Genomic DNA, 25,600 nt, shown 5'->3' on the forward strand with positions numbered 1-25,600 from the left:
TACAGAGATGATTGACAGGTCCAGCAATCAGAGTGGGGGAGAGGTCTGATGGGACAGAGGCCAGGAGATTTGATTCAACTTAGCCTACAGCATGTTTCCATGCCTTGGTCGAAGAAGACAGAGAAGTGCATACCGTGAGATAGGATAAGTTTAAAAATTATTACTATTCAAATGAGACCAGTGAGGTGTAAAAATGTAAATCACTTGACAGTTTGTGTATTGATGCAAGTTGTGTTACAAGGGCTTGTTTAGATGGCAAAATTGATGTGAATCAAATTGGTTTTCATTTATGAAATGTATATGCAGGCAAATTCAAAATAATCTCATCTGGAAGGATATACAAATACTCTCCAAATTATTATCTATGGCTGCAGCACTTTGAATAATTTGGCTGATTACCAAAGTGGTAGATTATCGATTGACTAACACTGAAAGAATCTGTCAGTTCTTAAATCTTGGTATGTTGACGTGTGTCCTTCATCAGTTTAACTGCATAAAGTAGTAAATACACACAATATACATAAGTGAGCAAACTATGACCATTTCCATCAATTGATTTGACATGAACGATTTCAACAGGTCTCTTTATTGGTCAAATAACCACACTTATAAGATGTCTACCATCTTTAGAATATGTAGTTTACTAGTTTCCTATTATATGAATTCTAAAACAAGTGCTCTGTTACACAAGTAAGGTAGAGAAGAAGGAAGATTAGAATACCAGCACTTTCACCATAGGCTAGCTAATGCAAATTTCTTCTGTACTTTGGAAATACTGATGGGAAGAATCAAAGAAGTGACTTAATGGTACAGATAAATACATTTCAAATGTTAGTAAAATCTAAATATTTTTTATATTTGTATACTTATCCTGCACTACTTACTTCCTGCACTTATTGCTTATGACTCGAAACGTGGCTGTGCCAGACGATTGATGTTGAAAAGCGTAGACTGCGATCACTTCCTGGTCTCTGGTAAACATCTGTCTGCGCACGCATCACCGGAAGGTGACGTCAGCCACCTCTGATTATTGCCGTAAATCCCACAGATGAATACAAAGAGGGGAGGTAGCTGAAAGCGCAGGGTTGGCCCTTATCATAAGTAGCGCAGGATAAGTATACAAATATAAAAAATATTTAGATTTTACTAAATTTTTAACTAATCCTGCACTACTTACTTCCTGCACATTTATCGGCAGGATGGAGGGCGTGTCATCTGCGGGGATTGCCTCACAAGGTAAACAAAGACAGCTCGGTCAATGTCATCAAGTGCGCCGCGGTGGTGGAAAAACCGGCCTGGCACCTTAAGAGGACAGCGGAGCGACGATCAGGCAGTGGTAATACGCATATATAAGACACGTAGTCTTAAATGGTATATACCACACGATTTTTAAAGCGTTATAAGCTTTAAGGAAATGCAGTAAAAAGCAGTGACTCGAGTTAGCGCAAGTGTTACTCCTTAACTGACAGACCCAGTTGTTCCAGAACAACTCTCTTCCCAGACGGCGTCGGCGTGCTTCATGGGAAGAAAAAGCATGGTTGAAGGTATCTTCGTTGCACCTGGAAGAATAGTCAACAAACAGTGACTATCTCTCAGTGGTAATTCGCATATAAGACAGGCAGGCTTAAATGGAAAGACCACGCAATTTTGAAAGCGAGATTAGCTTTAGGGAAATGCAGTAAAAAGTATTGATTGAGTTTTCCAAGTGTTACTCCTTAACTGACACACCCAGTTGTTTCCCTCGGAACAACTCTTTTCCAACACGGCGTCATCGTGCTTCGTGGGAAGATATATCATGAAGGAAGGCACCTTCGTGGAATCTGGAAGAATGGTCGGCAGAGAGGGATTATATCTCAGTTGCAATTCACACATACGCCATGTACGCTTAAATGGAATAAGACCACACAGCTTTAAAGCGTTATTAGCTTTAGGGAATGCAGTAAAAAGCATGGACTTGAATCTATTCAAGTGTGACTCCTTAACTGACATACCCAGTTGTTTTTCTCAAAACAACTCATTGCCCACACGACATCGTCGTGCTTCATGGCGAACAACAATGAGGTGATATCCGTCGGGAATTGGTGAGGTGCTGGTCTGGCACCAATGGTCTGAAGCGTTGGAGTAGTAGATATAATGATAGTCCGAGATCAAGTCCAACAAAAGCCTCTGTAAAGCTTTATTTCACAAATAAAGCTTTTGTTAGGCCCTTAGATCTCGCCACCATTGTATATACTGCTTTTGAACCCCAAGTTAACTTCCCGACCCCACGTGGCACAATAGTGTCGCTATGACCGTGAACTAGTACTTTCCTGATCATGTGACATGTCGTGTTGACAGGAAACAGTTGGTTACAGGATACTATTGGGATTACTTGGTAAGTGTTAAATATTTTGCTTAGGTGGCAACATTGTGCCGTACGGTATGATCACAAATTCCTCTCTAACGAAACCTCTCCCTGGCCCATCTCTCAAGTAGTACAAGTTCGGCTCGTCGCCTTTGATGTCCACTTTATCTATGTTATAAGTTTTGACTGACCATATCAGATCGGTGGCTCGTTTCCGAGTGTCCCCTTCGTGTTCCCCCGGCTGGTAGAGGTACCTCACGGGGGCCCTATCGGGTATCTGTTTCTCCTTCCCACACGATGGTGCAGACGACTCAGCCACTATTGATTTTAGTTTGATAGCGTCAGCTGGTTTCTTACCCGGTGAGGCGGGTGGTTTAAAGTGGTTGATGGCCGACACCACCTGAGGTAGCCAGCGCTACCCATTCAGGCTTATCGTTTCCCCGGTTGGCCATCTCTCGCATACTGATGCCCGAATAAAGCTCTGCCAAAGTCCAATTGAATCTCTCAACTATGGCGGCTGCGATGAGCCCGGCAGCGCCTACGCCTGACCTTGGTATCGTGTTTGTCTAGCAGTTGTGACCACGGCACCCATGAACTCCGATCGGGTCGACTTGCAGCTCTGTGGGCCCGCGTCAGCGGACTGCGTTTGTACATCGCGTTCGAATCCGCGGGCTGCCTGGGCCAAGTCTTTTCGCGGTCAAGGGTTCGGCTTCCTTGTAGCAACTGGCCACGTCCACTACGGTTAGGGCATACTTGTACCTCTTGTCGTGGGGTAGGAATAGGAGGTCGGCCTGGTGAAGCGGCTATTGGGTATGTTAATACCGAACTTCCTTCTAGGCAACGCGAAGCGTGGTACCGGTAAATAGATCTGCCACAGGGCTTGTTTTTCAAGCCACGCTTTGGCCTCGTTTGGGGGTACTCGCGCCATTTTAGCCAGCTTATGAACGGCGGTAGCTTCTTTCCAGTACCCACGCGGGCTGTAGTAAATAGCCTCAAACTTTCTCTGGTTCCGTGACATCGTTGTCACAGGGTATCATGTGTATATATACACCTATGTTCTTGGTTCAATTTTCTCATGCCCGTACGCGTACGTGTTGATCCCATCAATAGCTATCCAACGCTTAGTGTCCATCGGCAACAGGGACTTCTTGTTTATAGTCAGCCCGTATATCCTATGCCCGTTGCTTCTAAGCGTGTTCATTTTATGCCTAAAGGTACGGGTCTTGAACAGGGCTTCCTTGAATCTGGCGTGTTTGATGTGTTGTTTAACCACGTACTTCTTAACACCCTTCGCCTTCCGGATCTCACCATTGTCGGCCTTCAGGATGGAGTACATCTTGGGTCTCAAGCCTATGTACTCGGCTATGAGCGTGCCAGCACACTCGTCCTTCATCTTACCGAGGACCTTTTTATTTACCGTGCTGTGTATGGCATGGCCCTTGGGGTAGTCGCTGGCGTCGTACAAATCGAGGCGTTTCTTCATGTCCTCGTACACGTCCTCGGTTCGAATCTTCATCAGCAGGGAATCCATGTCAGTGTACAGCACTTCACACCTGTCGCCGCCGTCCTGTTTCTTCAGTTCATTGTAGTAAAAGTCGTACATCAGGTGTTTGGAGAAATCGAGGATGCTCATCCCCACGTAAACAGATCGGTTGAATTTGATGTGGCTTTTCTTCATGTGTAGGGCCACCAGGTCGTCGGTGAATATCTTGCTCCGGTTGAAGGCCGGGCTGGCTATCAGTCTCCTGAGCTTGTCATCCTCTTTTGACCAAACCAGCTTCACGGTCACGCGTTTCCTCAGGTTCTCCATCATCTTACCGAACACCGAGTTGTTCATGAGCTTGTAGAGGTTTTTCTCAAAGTCACTGGTGGCCAGCTTTCGCAGGTCTGTGTTCATTCTGATGTAGGGCTCCATCCAGGGGCTCTGGTTGAACACGAGCACCCTGTGTATTTTGGTCAGCCTCATACCCAACGACAGGTACAGCTGTAGGTTGCGATAGTGAACGATGTACTTGGTCTTATTCATTAAGTTGGGCACTAGTTTTTTCAACGTCTGACACCGCCCACCTAACAAGTTATGTTGGTACTCAGACATCCAGTCTGGGTTAACCCTCATACATTCGGGGCCAGGGGTAGCTGTTATTGTGATGATGTGTAATGCCTTGGGGTATTCCAAGTCCACCTCGAGGATATAGCCTTTGTTGAATCCGGTAGCGATGCTCATAACATCGATCTCGGCGATGCCCATTCGAATCCCCCTGTGGGTAGATACTGGCTCATGGCCCAGCCGTACAGGTTGTTGGCGTCGAGGTAGAGAATATGATTGGTTGGCTTGCTTGGGTCGTAGCCCTTCGCATTATTGATTATTGGCTTTAGCGTATCGTTTGGTAGCCATGGAAATCCCACCGCATAAGCCTTTCTCAATGAATAGGTGCATGTAAAATCGGTGAGCAATTCCAACTTAACTCCGGTCTTTTCAGCAATGCATCCCACGACAGACCTGGGCTGGTGTAGTACCATCGCGGGTCGAGTTGGTACTGCTTAAAACCGTCCTCCTAAGCGTCTTGAACACGCCGTCGGCTAGCAGGAGTACATCTGTCCTCAAGTACAGGTCGTGGTAGTCACCCAGATTCTTACAGCCCAGTTTATTCCATACGTTAATCGGCGTCGCGAGTAATCGTCTTGGGTGATTGCAGAGTCGGTCAGGTTGCTGTAAAATCGGTTGATGGGGGTAGTCGGTCTCGGCGAACTTGGCCCAGCCATCCATGTACTCGTGAGGGTACACACCCTTCCTCATCAGCAGGGGTCGAGTCTCAGCGCCGGTGTATCGGTCGGTGATGGGAAGGCATCGTTGGCCTTGACCAGACTGTCGAAAGTGGCGACAGGAGGAACTGAACCGAGTCGATGAACCTCAGGCCATTCAAGCTGAAGGAGATGTATCTCTCCATGTTGTTGGGGATGCACGCCAGGTTGCCGTCGACTTTCGCGATGGCCTGCATGATCAAGTGAGAGTACCCTCTCAAGTTGTGGAAGACCACGGGGATGTTTATTGTCTTGGGGGTGATTCTAAGCTTGAGGTTACACGCGCTATGTGGCAGGGCCTCTATACTTACCCGGTGGCGTGGCAGTGATCTCTCACCGAATCACCGTTCAGTGGGCTATCACACACATGGCAGTGAGTGCTGCAGCCGTAAGATAGCCGGTCGGTTTGAGTCGTACGCATGGGAGCGACTGTGTATAGTGCATTCCTAATACTTTTCTCTTCCTCCTGCAAACACGTTAGAAACTTTTCAGCCGCGTCGGGACCCCTGTACACTACGGGAGCTTTCGCTTCCCCATCACATCAGACGACCACGTATCCAAACCCACAGGCCTCGTGCTCCTGTGTTTTTGTGTGTTGGGGGTACCCCCAGCCTCAACGGGTTTGACCAAGGCTTCGAAGTCGGCGTAGATGACATAAGGCACGGACATCTGATTCTTGTGGTTGTCGAATTTTAAGATATTGTCACCTTCCTTAGGCATGTCGACTCGTATGTCCGTCTGCCCCACACCTTGGCAACCCCCCTGTGTGATTCCAGCAGGTCGGGTCAGCTGAAACCGTGCAGGCATCGTACACAAAAGTGTTTTTTCCCCAACGTGTTTCGACTGGTCGTGCAACAGCCTGCTGAGGTGTTTTATCCACGTGTAGTGATACTTATCACCTTGCTGGATCATGAATATATTGATAACGCGGTGGGGCCCCCCCAACATTGGACTGACCCTGTGCACTATTTTTGTGTTACCTTCGTGCCCTAAGACGCTTATGGCTATATCATTCTGTTTTTCTATTTTAGTGATCTGAAATATGGGGGTGGGTTCGGTTATACCATCCCAGTTGAGCCCATCGTCTTGGGGATAACTAGAAGGCCTGTTCGAATTAGTGTCAGCTGGAAACAAGGCTGACCTGATAGTTAACCTCATGCAATCCGGAACCCATGTGTGTATAGTTCGTCCTAGGTATTCTCGTATCTGCTGAAAATTGATATCGATTGACTCGTCTATAGTCTCGGTATGAGTCACGACTTCTTGTCTACCTCGGACGTAAGGCTGAACGTACTCAATGACCCCTCATTGGGGGTTCCCCCCTGCTGTTTATCGAGTGACATTTTCACTGTGATTTGAAACTTTATACTTCCCAAATCGTTTAGTTCCTCATTGACTTTATCAGCGACTAGAGGCATGATATCGGCGATGTCTATGTTCCTATCAACATGCATGCGCCAGCCTCTCAAATAGTTACCTACAGCACGCTCAGTGCGCATGAACTCTAGGTCAATAGCTCTATTCTGCCGTAATAGTTCTACAAGCTGTGGCTTCCTCATACGGGAATAACCTATTAACCCCATCTCGCGGGCCTCCTGTTTGAGTTGTTTCACAGTGTGGGGCTTTGCTACGGGGTCGTTTAATAATGCGACTAACACGGCTCTCCCCAGGCGGGAATAACCCATCAACCCTAGCTCTTTAGCTCGGAGTTTTAGTTGTTTTACCGTGGGAGGGTTGTATGTTAAGTAATCTCAACAGCTGAAGTTTCCTCATTCAGGGAGAGTAACCAATTACACCTCGTTGCCTTCGCAGAAATCTGCTTGAGCTCTCGAGTAGTAGACATTGTGTACACACATAACTAGGTCAATCTCTAAGTGGGCGCCGGAAGGTAACTAAAAAATTTGTTCACCAATAATAACCGTATTGATTATTGGCTCAGTGTCAAATATTCCGTTTTATTATTTCCAGAAAGTCGCTGATATATGAATGTAAATCAACTGATTCAGTCAAAATATACTCTCTGAAGACATCCTGATTTACAACAATCATCATTTGAGAGTTGATGTGTCCCAATTCTTGAGTTTGTTAATAATAAGAGGCTTGGCATCAGTAATAGATACATGTTCAATTAGCCAGCTATTCTTTATTTTATACTTGTAAATAATCTCTAATTACACCTCTATCCTGAGGAGGCACCTACGTTCTTTTCTGTAGTCTTTTTCTTCTTCGTAGATAAGATGATGCCTGACTACGCGTTTGCTCCGTGAGCTTTTCATAGGCAGTAGTGGCCTTTCACCCGACACCACACACAGAACACGTGTAGTTGATACTCTTTATATGAAAACAACAGTACCCTCAGTCCTGCATCTCCTACCGCGGGCCTCGGTCTTCCCCATAAGTATGTATTGGCATCGATGCGGGCGGTCTCATCTTTGGTATACCTATATGAGTACTTAGTCTAATTGTTTAACAACCAGCGAAGTCGCTGCTAGGCCCAGCTGCGATAAAGACCAGTTCGGTCCTTTTGCCCGAGGATGGTGTGTAGTACTGGCGAGTGTTGGCTTAGGAGGAGTGGTTCTAGCTGTTTACCTGTTAGTAGGTAGTATTCTCTCGCAAGCGTCGTCGACATCATGGAATGTTTTAACGGCATGGTTCTCACGCCTGAGTTGTTCGTTAATGTAATCGATCCTCTGTACACGCGTTTCTTCGCGATACTTGGCTTTGCGCTGCTTGAAATTTCTCAAAGGCCAGGTCGGTGGCTTTCGTTCAGCTTGTATCTCGCGGCGGCGTTCGACTCCGTAGTTTCGAAGAGGAAATTACTCCCAGAAAATGCCAGGCGTTTACTAGCGCCCGCCGACCATCATGGCGATCGTAGCCATCCTATATATACTTACATTTACTTCAAAATATTTTCCGGTAGGATCCCTTGTTTTACTAGGATGTCCTTGCTGGCCATCGCCATACCCAGGTTCATTATGAGCATACCCATATCCTGCAGGTTGAAATCTAGCTTGATGGTCGGTTGTTTAAGCACCATTTTGGTCAACCGAGCGTACCCTACGGCTAGACTGGCGACCACGGTGGCGTGGTATGCATCGTTGACGAACGTTTTACCCTCAGACATTATGTATATGATATAAAAATATATATTTATAACATGATATGTGGGTTGACCTCTAATTGTGGCTCCTCTCGGGGAGGTTGTTTATTATATAACAATAATGAGAGAGCCACAGCGGTAGTTGCGCCTGCAATCCACAGAAGTGGAGCAATGTAGTTACTCTTATGTTGGTTAGACCACCTTTTTTTACCGGCAGCTACTCTCTTAGGGTTCTTCTGCCTGGTGACTGTAGGATTCACCTCCAGTTGGGGTGGATTTCCCTCGTTCACCTCCTGTGCAGCATCCATCTTGTATACTATTATTATTATTTTTCCCCTCCTTAAATTGGCAATGCTTTGCTGTGATAATCGCCGCGGTCACCGGGGCTAAAAACATACCGTATTTGTGGTACAGCACGCAGCTGATAGAGCTCAAGGCGTGTTCAATAAAAGGGTCTTTCTCAAGGTCCTCCCACAGGTAAAGTCGATGTTCCTGGGGAATGGGAAGGAAGTACGACACTATACCAGTGTATGTCTGGGTCATAGCTGATCCTATAGTCTTTGTCATCTCTTTTTTTTTGAGAGCAAGCGCCTAACAGGCAGCAGGGCTCACAACTAGCTCCCACTCTTTCCTGCATTTTTTCATGGATATATATTATCTACATGTGTGATTTTCTGCATAGAGTGTTCTGAAGGTTCACAGATGCCAATAATATGGTCATACTTGCTTTTTGCTCAGTCTATGGATGGATTTTGATGGAAATATTTCTGCTATCATTGTGTAGTTTTGATAGTGAGTACAAATTCACTAACTACACCAGTGCACCTTCCCATTGTTGGAGACTTGATTGGATAAGCCAAGTCATGCTTGATTGACACCAATACCAATACTGCAGGCAAGAGCTGACTGATGTTGGTCAGTCATGTACCCAAGCCGACATATCATCTCAAAAGCTAAGGGCTGCCCTCAGCTACATGCAATCCTTGTTACACAAAAGAACTGATCATACTAGAAGCTCAAGGAAAAGACCAAGGCTGGCCGGCCGGGGTAAGCAGAGACCTATCAGTGTTCTCATTGGACACAGGCCACTCAACCACTGTTAAATGGTTTTATTGAGTTTTCACACACACAAGATACATCCATGCACGCCATGTGCTTTTACTCGACTGAGCATCGGGAACCGGAAAAACAGGTGGCGCTGACCCTGAGGCATCCGGTCATGCGCTGTTACATGCGAAGCATGTAAACTTCCGGTTGGGGATTTATTACGCTAGTTAACAATCTCCCCTTAAAAAAATTAAAAAATTAAATTGTCGAGTTGGCGTAATAGCATTCACAAATTAAAACATATCTATGCACTGATATATACATGTGAAGTATTAAATAATTTTTGCTACAATTTTTTTTTTTTTAAGTAGAAATTAAAACGGACTGGTTAAAAATTAAAAGTTCAAATGTTGAAAGTGCCTTCAACCAGTCTGTGAGCTAGTAACATCAGGACTAAGACACAGTTCAGTTCTTTTCACTTGTATCTAGGAATGTTTTATTGTCGTTAGGTCCAGGGTTTCATCATGTATCGCTTTCAATAATAGAAGCCGATGAGGCTCCATGCTTTGTGAAACAGTCTGCAAGTTGATCATTGGTAGGAGACTAATGCACACCAGTAATTTGACCATTTCCAATGAGTTCTTTGATTCCACTTATCTCAAGTCTCAGACGCTTTTGTCAGACACACAAACTTTGTGGACTTTGACTGCATCGAAGAGAGAGTGGTTATCTACAATGCACTGTATCGGAAGTCTTGCTTCTAGTCAGTCTCACCAGTTGTAACCTCTGAATAGAGGGTGCTGAGGAATATTCCTCATATCTATTCCATCCGCCAATGCAAGTGTCTCACCGCTAACGTAGCTTTCAACAGCGCCTGATTCTCTTTGATTGCCAACACAAAGGGGAAAACTTGCTGTCATCTCCCAGTAGCATAACGATGTGACCACCTTGTGTCGCCCCATCAGGCAAATTGCCCAAAGAAGCATCACTAAACACCACTAAACCTAGAGATTCACAGGGTCCAAGATGTTGGAACTTCAGGGTCACATCTTCATTTTTAGTTTTCTGATGACTTTATTGGCTTCCATCATATTTTTCACCGTAGCATTATTCATAGACGAAGCCAGGCAGCATGCATCAAAAACTATGTCCGGTCTGCTCTTGTCGCGGCTATCCATAAAATTTGTCCAACCCCTTGATCTGAACATCTCAAGTTCAGACGTGCTCAGGAATGCTTCCTTCTTTAACATTCTATCCCTTATCTATGTTCAGATCTGAGTCAGGTTTCTCCACGTTAGTCATGTTGATGAAGAAGAATAGTCTCATTGTCACAGAGTAGTTTCTATGCCGACATACTTGAAGGTGCTCTGTTCTTCACGCCCAACATTGAACGACTCTCTAATAGATGCAACGACAGTTTCTTCAAACTCTAAAGTAATCCCCAAACAAAGTCAGCCCACATGTATTAGCAAGCACACCTTGCAGTTTTCCATTTGATATGTAATAGAACACTGGCGGGTCAACTTTAGATACTCTTGCCCCACTAGACTGCAGAACTTCACAGACCCTGGTATACCAATACAGTGATGCATCTGCCAAGCCATAAACACATTTTCTGTAGTTTCCACGGGACTCCTTTCACCTGAGCTTCCCTTGGGGCTTAAGGTAAACATCTCTGGTTAAAGCTGAGCCCCTGTAAAAATGTTGTCTTGATGTCCATGGAGCATGGAGTCCATTTCTGTTGTGCCATAATGGCCGGATAACAGCCCGTAAAGATTCTGTTGAACATGTTGGAGAATCTTTTGGCAGGTTTCTGTTCTCTATTTCTTCTCAATCCTCTGGCAACCGTGACGAGCTTTGGGGATAATTTTCTTGAACTTTCTTTCAGAGTGCATATCCACCTTGTTGTAATATATTTCTGTCCATCATCCTGAACTTCAACAAACACATTGTTCTCTTCCAATTCAGTAGTTCAGCCCTTTAGCTTCATCAAAGGATACATTGTCAACAACACAAACATTTTCTTCTTCTTCAACATTGTCAGCATCTTGGTGATGATCATTAGAAATATCCAGCTCCAAATCACCCAGCTTACTAATGTCAACAGGTATTCTTGCTCCAGAAACGCCATCTGGGCTCAAATACTCAATATTGTACCAGTCTTTGTTTCTACCTGTTGACTTGCCAGCTCGACTCAACACTTTGGCTATACACATATTTCCTGTCCTTTCATCACGAATTTCATCACATGTCCAATGTTTGGTCTCTGACATGGTTTGTCTTTTTTCCTCTTCATAATCATGATAGTCTTTATTTTCATCCTCGACTTCAGCGCTTCTGGTTCGGGAGAGTCTCTTCTTACTTATCAGTCTCCTGGTCAGTATTTTGCTTTGTCCTGTGAACATTTTCCAGCAGCACTTTCTGCAGGACTCGACTATGATGTACTCTGACATGTGAGCCTCCATGTCTAACAAAGACAACTGCTCCATCTTGACCAATGACGACACCTGGCCCTTTCCATTCCATCTGGTCAGGGTGCTATAATAAACTCTGTCTCCTGTGTCATATTTGGTCTCTCCACATGTGCGGATCTGTTTCCCAAGTGCTCTCATGATCCTCTCTGGAACATTCTGCCTCTGTAAAGGCCTTTCTTGCTGAATGCAGGGCTGATGTGAGATCCAACTACCTTGCTCATTGTCTTTCCTTCAAGTGCTGGGGTTTGTCGTGATAAGACTGATGGCAAATTGGGGTTCTGCCCAAAACTAACTGGCATGGGCTGTATCCATGAACATTCTGTAAAGAGTCTTGGCCATCAAAGCCCAAGCAATTGCAGTTTCCCAGTCACAATCATTCTCCGCTTCAATTTTCAGCAACATCTGTGTGAGTGTTTGGTTGTGTCGCTCCAATAGTCCATTACTCCACAGGGCTATAAGGCAGTAGTCTTCACAGTGATATTGAAATTTTCTGCCATGTCCCTCACTTCCTAATTATTAAACTCTCCTCCATTGTCACTGTACAATTTTTCGCGGTGGCCCATGAATTCCAATCCAGTATCGGAATGAAATTAGCAACAAATTCTGAAGATGCCTTCGATCTGGTTATACATCCCGCGCTTGAAGCGTGTAAATTCATCTATGATGTGGAGGTACCAGATGCCCTGTCCTAATTCATAGTCAACAGCCACTGTCTCATTATATTCTGTCGCCAGTGGAAACCCTATAACGGTTTATACAGGGTCTTTTATGCTGCATGCAAATGTCACACTTTCGGACATTTCTTCTAGTATAGTGAATGTCTCTACATCCTGACTTCCGGGGGCTCTTCAACAGCTGTTTTAGTCTATCACTGGACGATGTCCAAACTGATGATGAAGTTTTGTTAATGTCTTCTTCTTTTCTTCAGTTGTCATACAGCTCGGTGACCTTTAAGTACTTCATTTTTCTGTTGCACTCTCTTCACTGGGCTCTCTTTGTTCTCTTCTGTTTAGGATATTGACACAATAGTGTCCACTTGATTTAACGCTCTAAGACCACAGGCTGTCCAAACATGACTGCACTATCATTCATCAGATCGAGAATGGTTCCAGCTTTAAGAGATGACTTACTGAGAAGTAAGGGCAAGTCTACCTTAACTACTTCTGTCTCAATATTGCAGGTTGTTTTTCCAATTCTTGCTGGCAAAGAAACAGTCTGATACTTAATACACAATATTTCCATCGCCAAACTTGAATGCCTTATTGCTCGGTTTCTTCTTTACCAAATCCCTATCTTGGCGGTCAATTTCAGACATAACTTTCAAGCCACTTCTTTCCACAGACAGTTCTTGTGCATGCTGTATCAATAATTGCCTAATTCCCTGAGATTCTACCACAAAATTTCAAAATCTGTCTTGTACTGTTCTTTTGTAAACAATGTGATGTTACAATGTTCTACATTCTCAGGCACACTGTCAGGATGAATTTCTTCTGTAAGATCTAACTGATTCTTTCTTCTCTGGACAGTCTTTACCCAATGATATGTACTGATTGACAGACAGCACACCGGACCGCTTTTTCCAAACTTATTGATAGGGTTTGTACCTCTCGCTGGTGCATTATTCTGTGAGTTACTTGAGCTTGAACTGTTCCTGTCATAGGGTTTCTTGTCATAACCTCGATTCCTCTGTCCTGACTTATGTTGGGTCCAATATGCAGATTCTTGTTTAATTTGGATTGCTTCTGTTCCTATGTTCTGGTTCATACTGCCCCAAAGATTCTTTTCATGGCACTCTTCATAGAAGCAAACGACAAATCTCCACAAGCTGTCAGTGCTAATTGTCTTTCTTTTACTTCTAAATTTGCATTGTCCAATAGTTTGAATGCTAATACTAGCGCCTGATAGTGTCATATCAAACTTTCTTGACCTGTTGTACCTCTGTTCAATTCCAAAATATATTCAGTCATATTCACACTGTCTAATTTCTTGAAATTTTCAAAGTTCGAATAGGCTTCATATGCACTTTCTTTCTTTCTTTCAAGAATGCACCATCCAAGGAATTAAGAAGTTTATCCATTCCATTTTCATTATCTAAATCACCGGCTGGAATTTCTAGTGCTTTGTCTCTGCGCCTACCTGACAATGATAATGTTACCGCTAAGGCCTGCTTCCTCGGGTTTCAGTTCCATGGTAATTCTCCCGCCATATTGCTATCTCTGTCTTCCATTCGTCGTACGTTTGACTTTCAAACTTCGGTGGCATTTTGTAGAATGTAGCCATTTTCTGTTGTCTACACGCACACTATCGCTTTCTGTGTCCAACTTTTGGTTACGCTCTGCTACCAATGTTAAATGGTTTTATTGAGTTTTCACACACACAAGATACATCCATGCACGCCATGTGCTTTTACTCGACTGAGCATCGGGAACCGGAAAAACAGGTGGCGCTGACCCTGAGGCATCCGGTCATGCGCTGTTACATGCGAGGCATGTAAACTTCCGGTTGGGGATTTATTACGCTAGTTAACACCACAACTCCAATCAGATTGCTTCATCAATCAATTATGACAATCTCATCTACATACACCCCGTAGATTTCTGCCTACTTTGAAGCTATGTCTCTGGAATGTTCAATCAGCTTGTAACAAAAGTGACATCATCATGGACACCATTATGGATTGTGACATCGACATCATGGTCGTAACAGAAACATGGTTAAGAGCTCAGGGTGATGAGTCCAAACTTGCCAGTATGACGCCCCCTAGATACAAGTCAAGACACCAACCAAGACAGGCTGGCGTGGGCGGTTTAGCGGTTATCTACAGAGATAATCTTCATGTGAATTTCGCCATGTGGATCAGTTTAATTCCTTTGAGTCAATGCAGTTTCAGGTGACTCATGGCAAAACTGCCACTGACATTGTATCTCTCTATCCTCCACCCCCGTCAAAGAAAAACCAGTTGTCATTCTCAGTTTTCTATCAGGAGTTTTCTATTCTTTTGCATCAAATTTGTGTCGACAGAAAACAACCTATAATCATGGGTGATTTTAACATTCACTTTGATGTAGCAACCAAAAGTAATACATTACAGATGCTCAGCCTGCTAGAAGCTCACAACTGTCATCAAATCATAGGCTTGCCAACTCATAAATCAGGCCACATTTTGGACTGGGTTATAAAAGAGAGACTGACCCCATCATAACTGATTCCAGAGTAACCGACTATCAGATCTCAGATCACTACTTAGTAACCCTGAACATTGATATCACAAGACCATCGCATCCAGTCAGATATATTAGGTGTAGAAACATAAAAAACATGGATACTGCTACTTTTCGTTCAGTTCTATTGACGTCACCTTTGTTGACCGATCCTCCTTCAACCTGTGAAGCATATGTAGACATGTACAACACAGTACTTCTAGAGCTCCTGGACAAACATGCCCCAGAGAAGGTCAGGCGAATCCCCCACAGACCTGAAGCTACCTGGCTTTACAGTCCAGATGTCAAGAATTAGAAGAAAGCCAAGTCAGAGAGACGGGTAGCTGAGAGGAGATGGAGGAAGTCATGTCTGGAAGTACACCGTCAGATTTACTGTGCAGCCAGAAATAAGGTCAGCATTGTCATCAAACAAGCTAAACAGAATTTCATGAACTCTAAAATCAGTGACAGCAAATCTAACTCTAACGCCTTGTACAAGCTGATGTTTAACTTGATGGGAAGTCCCATGGATAATCCCTTACCTGATATTGGTACCACCAAAGACATTGCTCATTCATTTGCAATGTACTTTCAGGAAAAAAAAATCAAAATATTAGAAGCACACTCCATGACAGCGAAACACTGGCCGTCTTTAGGATGTGATGATACTTTTGATGACAAACCTGTTTTGAATGTTTTCCCCCCTTTCACAGTCCCAGAAACACTAAAACTTCTTAGGAAGTCTAAACCGACTTGCTGTGTACTCGACCTGATTCCAACTAACATTGTACTGAGTTGTATGGATATCCTCCTGCCCACTTTGACATCAATCATCAACTGCTGCCTGCAAGAAAGTACAATGCCCTTTTCTCTGACAAAATGCTATCGTGAAGCCACTCCTAAAAAAACCTGACCTCGACACAGAACATCTCAAGAACTACAGACCTGTTTCTAACCTTCCATTCCTCTCCAAGCTCATTGAAAGAGCTGTTGCAGAATGTCTGTCACAGGACTTGACCCAGCACAACTTGTATGATCCACTTCAATCAGCGTATAAGCCCTCGACATAGCACCGAGACAGCTCTCCTGAAAGTCGTCAATGACCTGAGATGTGCCATCGACTCGGGAATGTTGCTCTGCTCGTTCTCTTGGACTTGAGCTGCTTTCGACACCATCGACCACCAAAGACTGCTGCAGCGACTTCAGGGACGATTTTGGTGTCCAAGGATCTGCACTGAATTGGTTTAGCTCCTATCTGTCTCAGAGATCACAGTGTGTGTACATTGATGGACAGTTCTCAGATTCAGTACATCTAAACTGCGGTGTGCCTCAAGGTTCAGTATTGGGCCCGATATTATTCACTCTTTATATCAAGGAATTGGGTCAAGTCATCGACCAGCACAAGCTGCCAAGACACCTCTACGCTGATGATACGCAGCTCATGAAAATATTTCGACCAATAGCATCCATAGCAGAAGCAGCCTCTGCCGATGTTACCAACTGCTGTACACAGATAAAGAATGGATGAACATCAATAAACTCAAGCTTAATGGCGACAAGGCGGAGTGCATGCTAATAGGCCCATCTGCAAGATGTACCCAGTCAGGTCTCACCGTAGTTCAGATCGGAAGCTCAAGTATTGATGTCACTCGTTCTGTGAAGAACTTGGGTGTTGTTTTGGACTCAGAACTGTCCATGAAGCAACAAGTCAGCCACATCTCCCGAGTTTGCTCTTTCCAGCTGAGGAATATCAGCAACATCAGAAAGTACCTGACCAAAGAATCACTTATCATCCTGATTCTCACCCTGGTAACATCTAGGATTGATTACTGCAACAGCCTCCTTGCCGGTGCACCCAAGTCTGTTACCAACAAACTACAGCACATCCAGAATACAGCTGCTCGGATAGTCTCCAGCTGCAGGAAGTACGACCATATCACCCCCATCTTACATGACCTACACTGGCTGCCCATCCGACAGAGAATCAGCTATAAGATCTTGTGTCATGTGTATCGATGCCTGTCTGAAGATGCTCCACAATATCTGTGTGATTTGATCACAGAGTACAAACCAGCTCGATCACTGCGGTCAGAAAACAAGCTACTGTTGCAAGTTCCATCTGTCAAATCTGTGAACTATGGACAATGTTCCTGTGCTTTCAGTGCAGCAAAGGAATGGAACGATCTCCCAATCAATCTCAGACAGTCTTCATCTCTTGCCTCCTTCCAGTCTGAGCTAAAGACTTACTTATTTAATAAGTCTAGAATGACTCTTAATACCCACATATATGTGCGCTTACATGCATTGAGCATGGATTAATGCACTATATAAATTCACTATTATTATTACTATTATTATTATTATTATCTCGGCCCCGAGTCTAGTCTCGCATCTCGCGTACAGCTTATCGATTTCTTCGGCTGACATTTTGTGAATTTTATCAGGAGTGTAGTCCCCAAAGTATTGTTTGGCTTTGCCACCAACAGCCAACGCTACCAGTCTCTCAGTCTTGTCATCGTCCCCTCGCTTATCCCCCTCCAACAGTTGTTCTAGCAGTTCATCACACTCCATCTTATAATGTAATAAGTAAGTTTTAGTTTTAATAATATAATACCTGATGCAGGCGAAACATAGTGAAATGAAGGTTAAGTTGCACACGACTAGCACTTCAAAAACAACCATCACCCTATAGAACTGTAACAATTAATTGCTAAGCATTTGCTAAGAGTTGCTAAGCATTGCTAAGCATTGCTAAGCTAAAACACCCTATAGGCCACGGGTTGAACGGTCTTGAGCACGAGCTTAGCATGTTTAGTTTCTCCCATTGTCTATATTAAGTTGTGCGTCCATAATAACGTACAGATATAATTTCAACTTGCCCGCGGGTTGAGCCTTCTTGGTAATCTGGATTGTTATCGCTGCCGTTGTCGATGCGGCGACCGCTGCCGTGCAATTTATCGTCATCCGTGGATCGCATGTCCAACCACAGCGCGTACTTGGTGGTCAGGTATTCACCGATCTGCACGGCGGATAGGTCCAGGTCCTTGATGACGTGTTGGTGCCGGGTCGGTAGTTTCATTATCTCGTCCCACTGCTGGTGTGCCCTCATACCGGCGCTGAACAGCTGGTTGGGCACGCCCTCGATGGTCACTTTTCCAATCTCGGGGGTTTTCAATTCTCGCTGTCCTTCGAACGGCTCGTAATCCTCCACACGGGGCGTTCAGGGTGCGTTTCATCGATCACGCCGGCACGTTTAGGTTGATATTCCACAGCGTGTCACTCTTATCCCGCACGACCGCTCTATGCCTCAGTACCCTATCGTACAGGATGGCCACCTTCCCCGAGTACTGGTTTCGAACCTGCCTTGCCAGCTCCGAGACCATGTCGAACTCCAGAGAGATGTTGTCTATGGTGATTAGCCTCATCACCGTTCGGCGTACGTACGACTTTGCTGTAGTCGTTAAACGTGAGCTCGTATTCAAGCCTATCACCCAGCGGCCTGGTAAAGCGGCGTGTGTCCCGTGAGCAACTTCGAAGTCGGCGGCACGCAGAACCTGTTCCCGTGACGCAGGCGAGGCGGCCTTTTCACCGTCCGAGATCTTGTCTAGCTGGTCTGGCGTGAAGCCGTACCCACAGCGCGAACCGAGGTTCGATTTGCTGATACCTTGGTACACGTCATTGGCGCCGTTCTCCTAAGCTTTTCCAGAGGTCCCGTAGCAGTGAAACACGCCGCTGTCGTCGATGCTCAACACCTCGTTACCACTGATCTTGATGGTGGTTTTTTGATGATGGCTCGACCTAGGTTCGCGCTAGCTTCAGCGTTTAATCGTTGTCGGAGGTCAACGTGAGGTTGAACGTCAGTCGAACCGTGCCTGGTACGATAAGGTCATTCTCACCCAGGTTTGGGAATCTAACCAGCAGCGTTTGGTTCTGGTCTATCTTGCTGGGATTGTTGGTGATGGTCACCGACTGGCGCACGGCTCTGACGCCTAGAGGCTCTCTTGATCTTCGGAAAGGATCTAGTTTCCTGCCATACATTGTTATATAGATAAAATATAAAAGTTTAATCTAAATAATGGCTGAAGGCGGCCATGAGGACATCCCGATGGATGATATGGGTGCTGGGGATTACGATGAAGACACTTTATTTACCAGCAACGTCTTGAGCGACGAACTCGGCAAACAAACCGTCAACGATTATTACAATGGTTTAAAACGCGATAGATATTACGTCGACCCGGCGAGACTATTCCAAGTTTGTTATCGATAACAAGGGCACGCTGCCATTGAAAGCTCTCCCGGAGGTCGATCTCATGAATAAGAGCACTAGAAACCCACTCGCTCTGTCTAAGCTTGTCACTCGTTATGGGAGGCAACTGATCCGAGATGAACTAGGCTTCCTAGATTATGGTGGCGCACGGCCTAAGCTTCCCCCGAAGGTCGTCCAAGATCTGCAAGCAGCCAGGGCCGAACTCAGCGGTGAAGGTGATATGCCCCAACGTGCTAAAGAAACATCAGACAGTATCGAAAAAATATTGGCCATGTACCATGACAAACCCTTGCCTGGTTTCGAATTTCCTGTTCGAAAAATGCGAGGTCTAGACGCGGAGAACTCGTGAACAACATGGGGAAACTGAACGAAGTCAATGAGCACATCGCTCTCGAGAAAATAAAACTCACCGAAACGGAGGACGATGATATGAAACGTCGTAATGAGGAGAGAATAAAAAACTTGGAAGACAAGAGACGGACTCGGTTGGAATCCACTTCCTCGAACCGGGAAGCCCTCCGATCCCAGATCAGTCGTGAACGGGAAACCATCGATCGGGTCCTAAATGAGGACACCACGCTAGCTGACAGGATCCGAATCCTCTTCCGAGAGCAAGGGATCACCATCGCCAGCATTCTGACTGCATTGGGCTTCATCATATCAACCCTGGTTGTGTCACTGAATGTGGGTACCCCAACATCAGGTGGTACACCCACTGGTGGCGTCAGAGACTGGATAAAAAAACACCTGAAATCACTCGGTGAAGCTCTAGCTAAACTCGCTGGTAAGGCCGCCGAAGCCCTGCCCGGCTTCCTGGGTATCATCATCTCGTGGCTGCTTAGCATGCTGGCTAAAACTGTCACGTGGCTCGGTCAAAACCTGTGGGCAGCCATCGTCGCCGTGGTAGGGCTGGTGTACGTAGCGGCTAAGGAATTTTTAACCAAATAAGCCCCACCCCGACCGCTACCCCGCCAACCACCAGGGCCGTTTTACGGTCGATGTGCTGCTGATTGGACGCCTGCACGTGTGGGTGTTGGGGTTGTGGGGGTGTTGGTTGAGCCCTGGGCTCCGGGGGTGGTACGACTATGCCCGTTTCACCTGTGGGAGGTGGGACGTGACTCACGTTGATGCCTACATTGACACCAAACTTCTGGTCGGCCGTGGCTATGACTATTTCATTGTTGTAACCCACCACTTTTTTTACTCTCAATTGCATATCGCTCGGAGCCATGTACAATCCCACGTCGAAGAGGTAGTCGACTTTCGACCGGGCGTATTCCAACACGGATAGCGTCGGATAGCACTCGGTAGATCAACTGGAGCATTGATAGCATCCTCGACGTTGGACACGAACTGTTTCTGCGCATCGTAAGCAGTCCCCTTACTGATAATACTGGAACAGCGCCCACACGTACGTTCGAATCGAGTCGTTCAAGCGTTGGTGCCGTACGCGAAAGTAAACCCTCTACGGCGTGTCCAGCATGAACATTTTCCAATCGTCCACGGGCCCCTGCTCGAACCTCCAGACTCGGTAATCCTTGCTGGTGTCGAAAGCCATGTAACGGTCATCCCACTCGTTTGTTGTGATATGATACGACTTGTAACCCCAATCTTTCACCAGCTGTTTGCTGACTTTCCGCGATGTGCTTATTGTGTGGCGATGGGGATACCCAACCCATGGTTCGAGCCCGGCAAACGCCAATCCGCCTTTTTCGGCCTAGTTCGAATTCATTGCAAACGCTGTTAGAGTAGGCCTGTCTATCGTACTGGTTGTTTACTGCGTCCCATGCTTTGTCCTGTGGGATCGGAGCTGATCTCTTTGAGGATACGCCTGACCTGGTAGTACACGTGGTACGTGAACACAGACTGACTCAGCGGCCCCCGCCGAGTGTCAGTTAATGTCAAGCCACACCCCGTTGTAGCGCACCACACGGCGAAGTTGAGTTGATTCTGCCAGAACTGCATCGGGTTGTTGAACCAAGCGTGGACTACCTTAGCGTTAGTCACCGAAAACCTATACCTAGCAAATACATCTATAAACTGGGCGCCGAAATACAACCCAGCAGCGTCGACCACAATCTTCATGTGTGGGAAATCTATGTCCAGTTTAGGGTAAAACACTCCCAGGGAGTAAAACACTCCTGGGGAGGATTCTCCTCCTTGTTTGTCCATTTTTAAAGTATTATATAATGGGTATATATACTCTAACATGTACGTAACACTTCCAGGAATAACGAGCGGTGAGTCCGTTCAGCTGATGCACGCGATCGATAACACGTCGGGTCAACTCGAAGTGGCACTCTGCGTTATCACCTACCTACCGCGATGGACTAACATCAACGTCAACAACTACAAGCTGTTCGTCAGTGGCGCCCGCAACTAGATAACTGACGGCTACTACAGCGTGTGCTCGCTAAGCTAGCGACAAGGTCTTCAAACCCTTGGGAGCCGAACTCAAGATGAGCGACTCAAAACGGCACAGTGGTGTTAATCAACAACGGGATAAACCCCTTGAGGCTCGGTCGACCATTGGCGAGGACACTCGGGATGTCGCCAGACGAGATAAAACCAACAACTACCGTCACAGGCACGAAGTTACCCGACCTAGTACTGTACCGAGAGCTGTGCATTCATCTCGGCCAGTTGAGCACAACGGACAACATTCAAGGTGGCCACCCTTCCACGATACTGAGAGCGTGTACCGGTGAAAACGGAGAAATACAACGGACGGTAGAACCGAAGTCGTTTTCACCGCTGCGGTATAAGAGGTTAACTTCGAGGGCAACATCCCTGAGCTGATAATATCGGTGTTAGATATAAATCATAATCCTGTGAATATAGGATACCTCAGCATAACGCTGCACATAAAATGACTAGCGCACAAGGCCCCGGAATGAGGTTGAAAAATGCATCAATGTGGGGATCTCCGACCTCGGGGACACACGCAGATTCTGACGACCCGGAGTAGATGGTAAATTGTATGCCTTGCAACTGAAAACAACATTTACAAACGCGTTGAAGTCCTCGGTAGAACACTAGGTGATATAGTAGATACCTCAGGAGCAACCGTCAACTTTCGGTACACCCTAGTCCGCACCGGTGATGATAAATGGATGGTAACCCATCGTTCGAGGCAAACTGTTCGACATAGAAGATGTTGAAGAGCGACCGTTGCGTCCGAAACAAGCCACATACGCTCGTCTTCACCGACGATGACAAGTGGGTGTTGTTACCCACTAAAGGCAACTGGTTTCTCAATATTAGGCCGGCTCCCCCTACGTGTTCACGGAGAACAAAGACAACTACCTAAACAAAGTCGTGAACAACGGAACCCTGCTCGTGGCTTACGTCCCGGCGCAGAGACGTAGCATAGTCATCAGCCCAGTCGCCAGTATGGCAGCCCACATGCTATCTAGCAAGCCCGGGATGCAAAACGTGACATTGCAGTTGGTGTCTGAATTCGAAGGCGTGGTCAACATCTTGGCGAGCCTACCGGCGAACTCCACGTTGGTCATCAAAGTTTACCTAGGGGAACCATCGCCGGATGAAGTCGAAGTCGTGAAGGGGTCAAACTCCGGTGGGTGAAACGGAACCAGTATCAGGTTTGCACTGTTTACTTGCGGGTGGGTGTCGACTCCCACACCAGTCTGCAGGGGGTCACCGTGACCGTGGAAGACACGATATCACTCACCAAGATCTTCCTACCCGACAACATACACTTCATGGGGGTAAAGTGCACCCCTGAGAAATTATCAGAAAAACAATTGGAAACTATCTCGTAATAGTAATATAGCAATGACCAGTCATCACCCCAACGTTACACTCAGGGATCTAGGGGACACGGATCGGATTCGATCTGCCCGGTGAGGAAGACACCGTGCATATCCTGCACTTTGGCGGACCCGCGTGTATAGGCCGATGGCTCTGGCAAGCTTAAAGGAACCTGAATGGTGGCTCAATATGACCCTCGCCCGCCTTATATCTCATAAATTGAAAATAATCGTATCTCTGAAATTAGGAATAACGGTGCCTTGCTCGGGGGTTTCATTCCGGGGCCTAATACAATGATTACAATAAGACCGATTTTTCACTCGCCCAATATGTTACAGGCATAGGGGGTGAGTTAAGGTTTAACCGCTACGGGCTCCAATTGGGGGTTCCGGCTGTGGTACCAGGCTCCACACTCATCATAGAAGTCTATCTCCTGAGACATTCTGTTAGTAAAGAACAACAACTTTTACCGGGGTGACAGTACACTGGAGTCTCCGCTAATAGCCAACGCTACCGTGATCATCATAACGATCGGCCCCTCAACGGGTTCTATAGCCCCCTCAATAAGGCCCTCCTATGGGGCTCGTGTGGACGCAGAGTTACCTATTAACCTCTCACCTATTTACCTGCATAAGGGTCTACACCTTATAAGCCTCAAGTACATTGATCGACTATTCACTGAAGCCCAATTAGAAAAGATAAGATATATTATATGCACACAGAATGGGTCTGTACCCAGTCGTAGAGGAAGTTGCGAAGACCCTGGAAACCGTAGACGGGTTCCGCTTGAGACAGTTATGTGATGTAAAACACCAACTAGAACAAGACCGCGACGCACGGAAGGCACTATATAAAAAGTACCATAGAGCTTTCAATATCGTGGACGGGACTGATACTGCCCTTATGGCAACCAGCGTGGGACTAGGGGAGGCAGGTGTTGGGTTGTTAGCCACCATCGTGGCCGCACCTATAGTGCTAGGCATTGAAATAACAGCTTGGGTGGTAGGGGTGGCAGGGTTGGTGTTTAAGTTTGTATCCCGCAGACTGCATCGTAAAGCGTTGAAACACGACGAGATCAGGGTTCTGGCTGAAGCAAAGCTGAACACAGTAAGTGAGCGTATTTCAACAGCACTCACTGACAGTAAGATCTCGGAGGAGGAATTTCGCTCAATCCTCCCTGAACTTGACAATTACCGTAAGATGAAACAAGAAATCCGGTCCAAGTCTCGTAAGTCTGCTATCAGCGAAGACGAGAAAAAAAAGTACATAGAACAGGGGCTACGAAAAGCCCAGCAAGCCTTTATTACGAACACCAAAGAGATCATAGGCGATTCACATTAAACTGTTTCATCGAGGTCAACGCGACATAGTGTCAAGTGCTAGTTCACGGTCATAGAGACACTATTGTGCCACGTGGGGTCGGGAAGTTAACTGGGGGTTCAAAAGTAGTATATACAATGGTGGCGAGATCTAAGGACCTAACAAAAGCTTTATTTGTGAAATAAAGCTTTACAGAGGCTTTTGTTGGACTTGATCTCGGACTATCATTATATCTACTACTGTTGGACACATGTGGTGTGGATACTGATTGGCGAAGACTGTGTCCGACGTCTAGAAACACTCATGCATTATCAATGCCACTGTACAGTTACTGTGAAGTGCCATAGTCCAAACCAGCCACATTATACGCATGAATAATGGTAGTCCGTATCCACAAAACACCTGTGGTTTTGCTTACATGTCTCCGACGGCTTGGGTGCGTTTAATGTACAAATTGTGTACATCAGCTGAACACAAGAGTAACACAGGAACGTCGTCAACGCCTACAACAGACGATAAAGGCGAAAGAGAGAACTATCGATCATTTCGCGCTGGCAACTGGGTTATAGTGATGAAATCCCAATCAAATACCCAGAGGCACAGAACCATGACGGTGTCGTTCAAACTTGACCCAATTAACACCAAGCGCATGACCCTTGTCGCTATCGCTGTGCAATTCTGCAAGGGAAGTGTTCGTGAGTGGCTTGCAAGACACAATGCGTAGGCAGTCCAAGACCGTGTTGAGATTCCTGGCGAGTGGTCAAAACTGCAGCCTGGGTACTCAAGCGCTAAACAAGCGAAGCATGGACGGTAGCTCCTGTCATTGGGGACTGCCAAAACGAAGGGAATTGCCACTAACAGAAGTGGCAACCATGCCCCTCTTGAAACGCCTTCCCTGTAAAAATACAGCAGGGAGACTGCTCAAACAGGAGGGATACATTCAGCGGGTCCTGCTTCACAGCAACACAACTGCTCGAACGACTGCCCCTTGTTATACATGTGCCTAATGGAAGTCCAATGTTCATTAGCAAAGCAGTAACAATGCTCTGGCTGAAAAGCAATTGGCGCAGAATGCCGCCTGAAGATGCAGTGTGTTAATTGAATCGTTTGGCGTGGGATGAGGATGCACTAGGATGTTTCCACATCTGGCTAGTTGAAGAGGAGCTCTTGACGCTTGAAAACAACCTCTGGTTGGTCATCTGGGACCAACTAAATTTCGTCGAAGTCAAGTTGTTAATTCTTGATTGTGACTAAAACATTTGGAAGCAAGAC

At 45.9% G+C, this 25,600-nt stretch overlaps 1 protein-coding gene and 1 long non-coding RNA gene across 6 annotated transcripts in view; both read right to left on the reverse strand.

Annotated features, from left to right (window-relative positions):
• LOC124278882 (RCC1 and BTB domain-containing protein 1-like) overlaps positions 1-25,600 on the reverse strand; it is a 145,760-nt gene that overhangs the window by 88,728 nt on the left and 31,432 nt on the right. The gene's annotated exons all lie outside the window — the stretch shown is intronic.
• LOC124278884 lies at positions 1,922-24,671 on the reverse strand. The gene is made up of 3 exons (XR_006899208.1): positions 24,569-24,671; positions 15,243-15,248; positions 1,922-2,094 (listed from the first exon to the last, which is right to left on the reverse strand). It is a non-coding gene; the product is annotated as an uncharacterized LOC124278884 (long non-coding RNA).

This window comes from Haliotis rubra, unplaced genomic scaffold (assembly GCF_003918875.1).
Source record: "Haliotis rubra isolate DU_JTF1 unplaced genomic scaffold, ASM391887v1 Scf243, whole genome shotgun sequence".
Lineage (NCBI taxonomy): Eukaryota > Metazoa > Mollusca > Gastropoda > Lepetellida > Haliotidae > Haliotis > Haliotis rubra.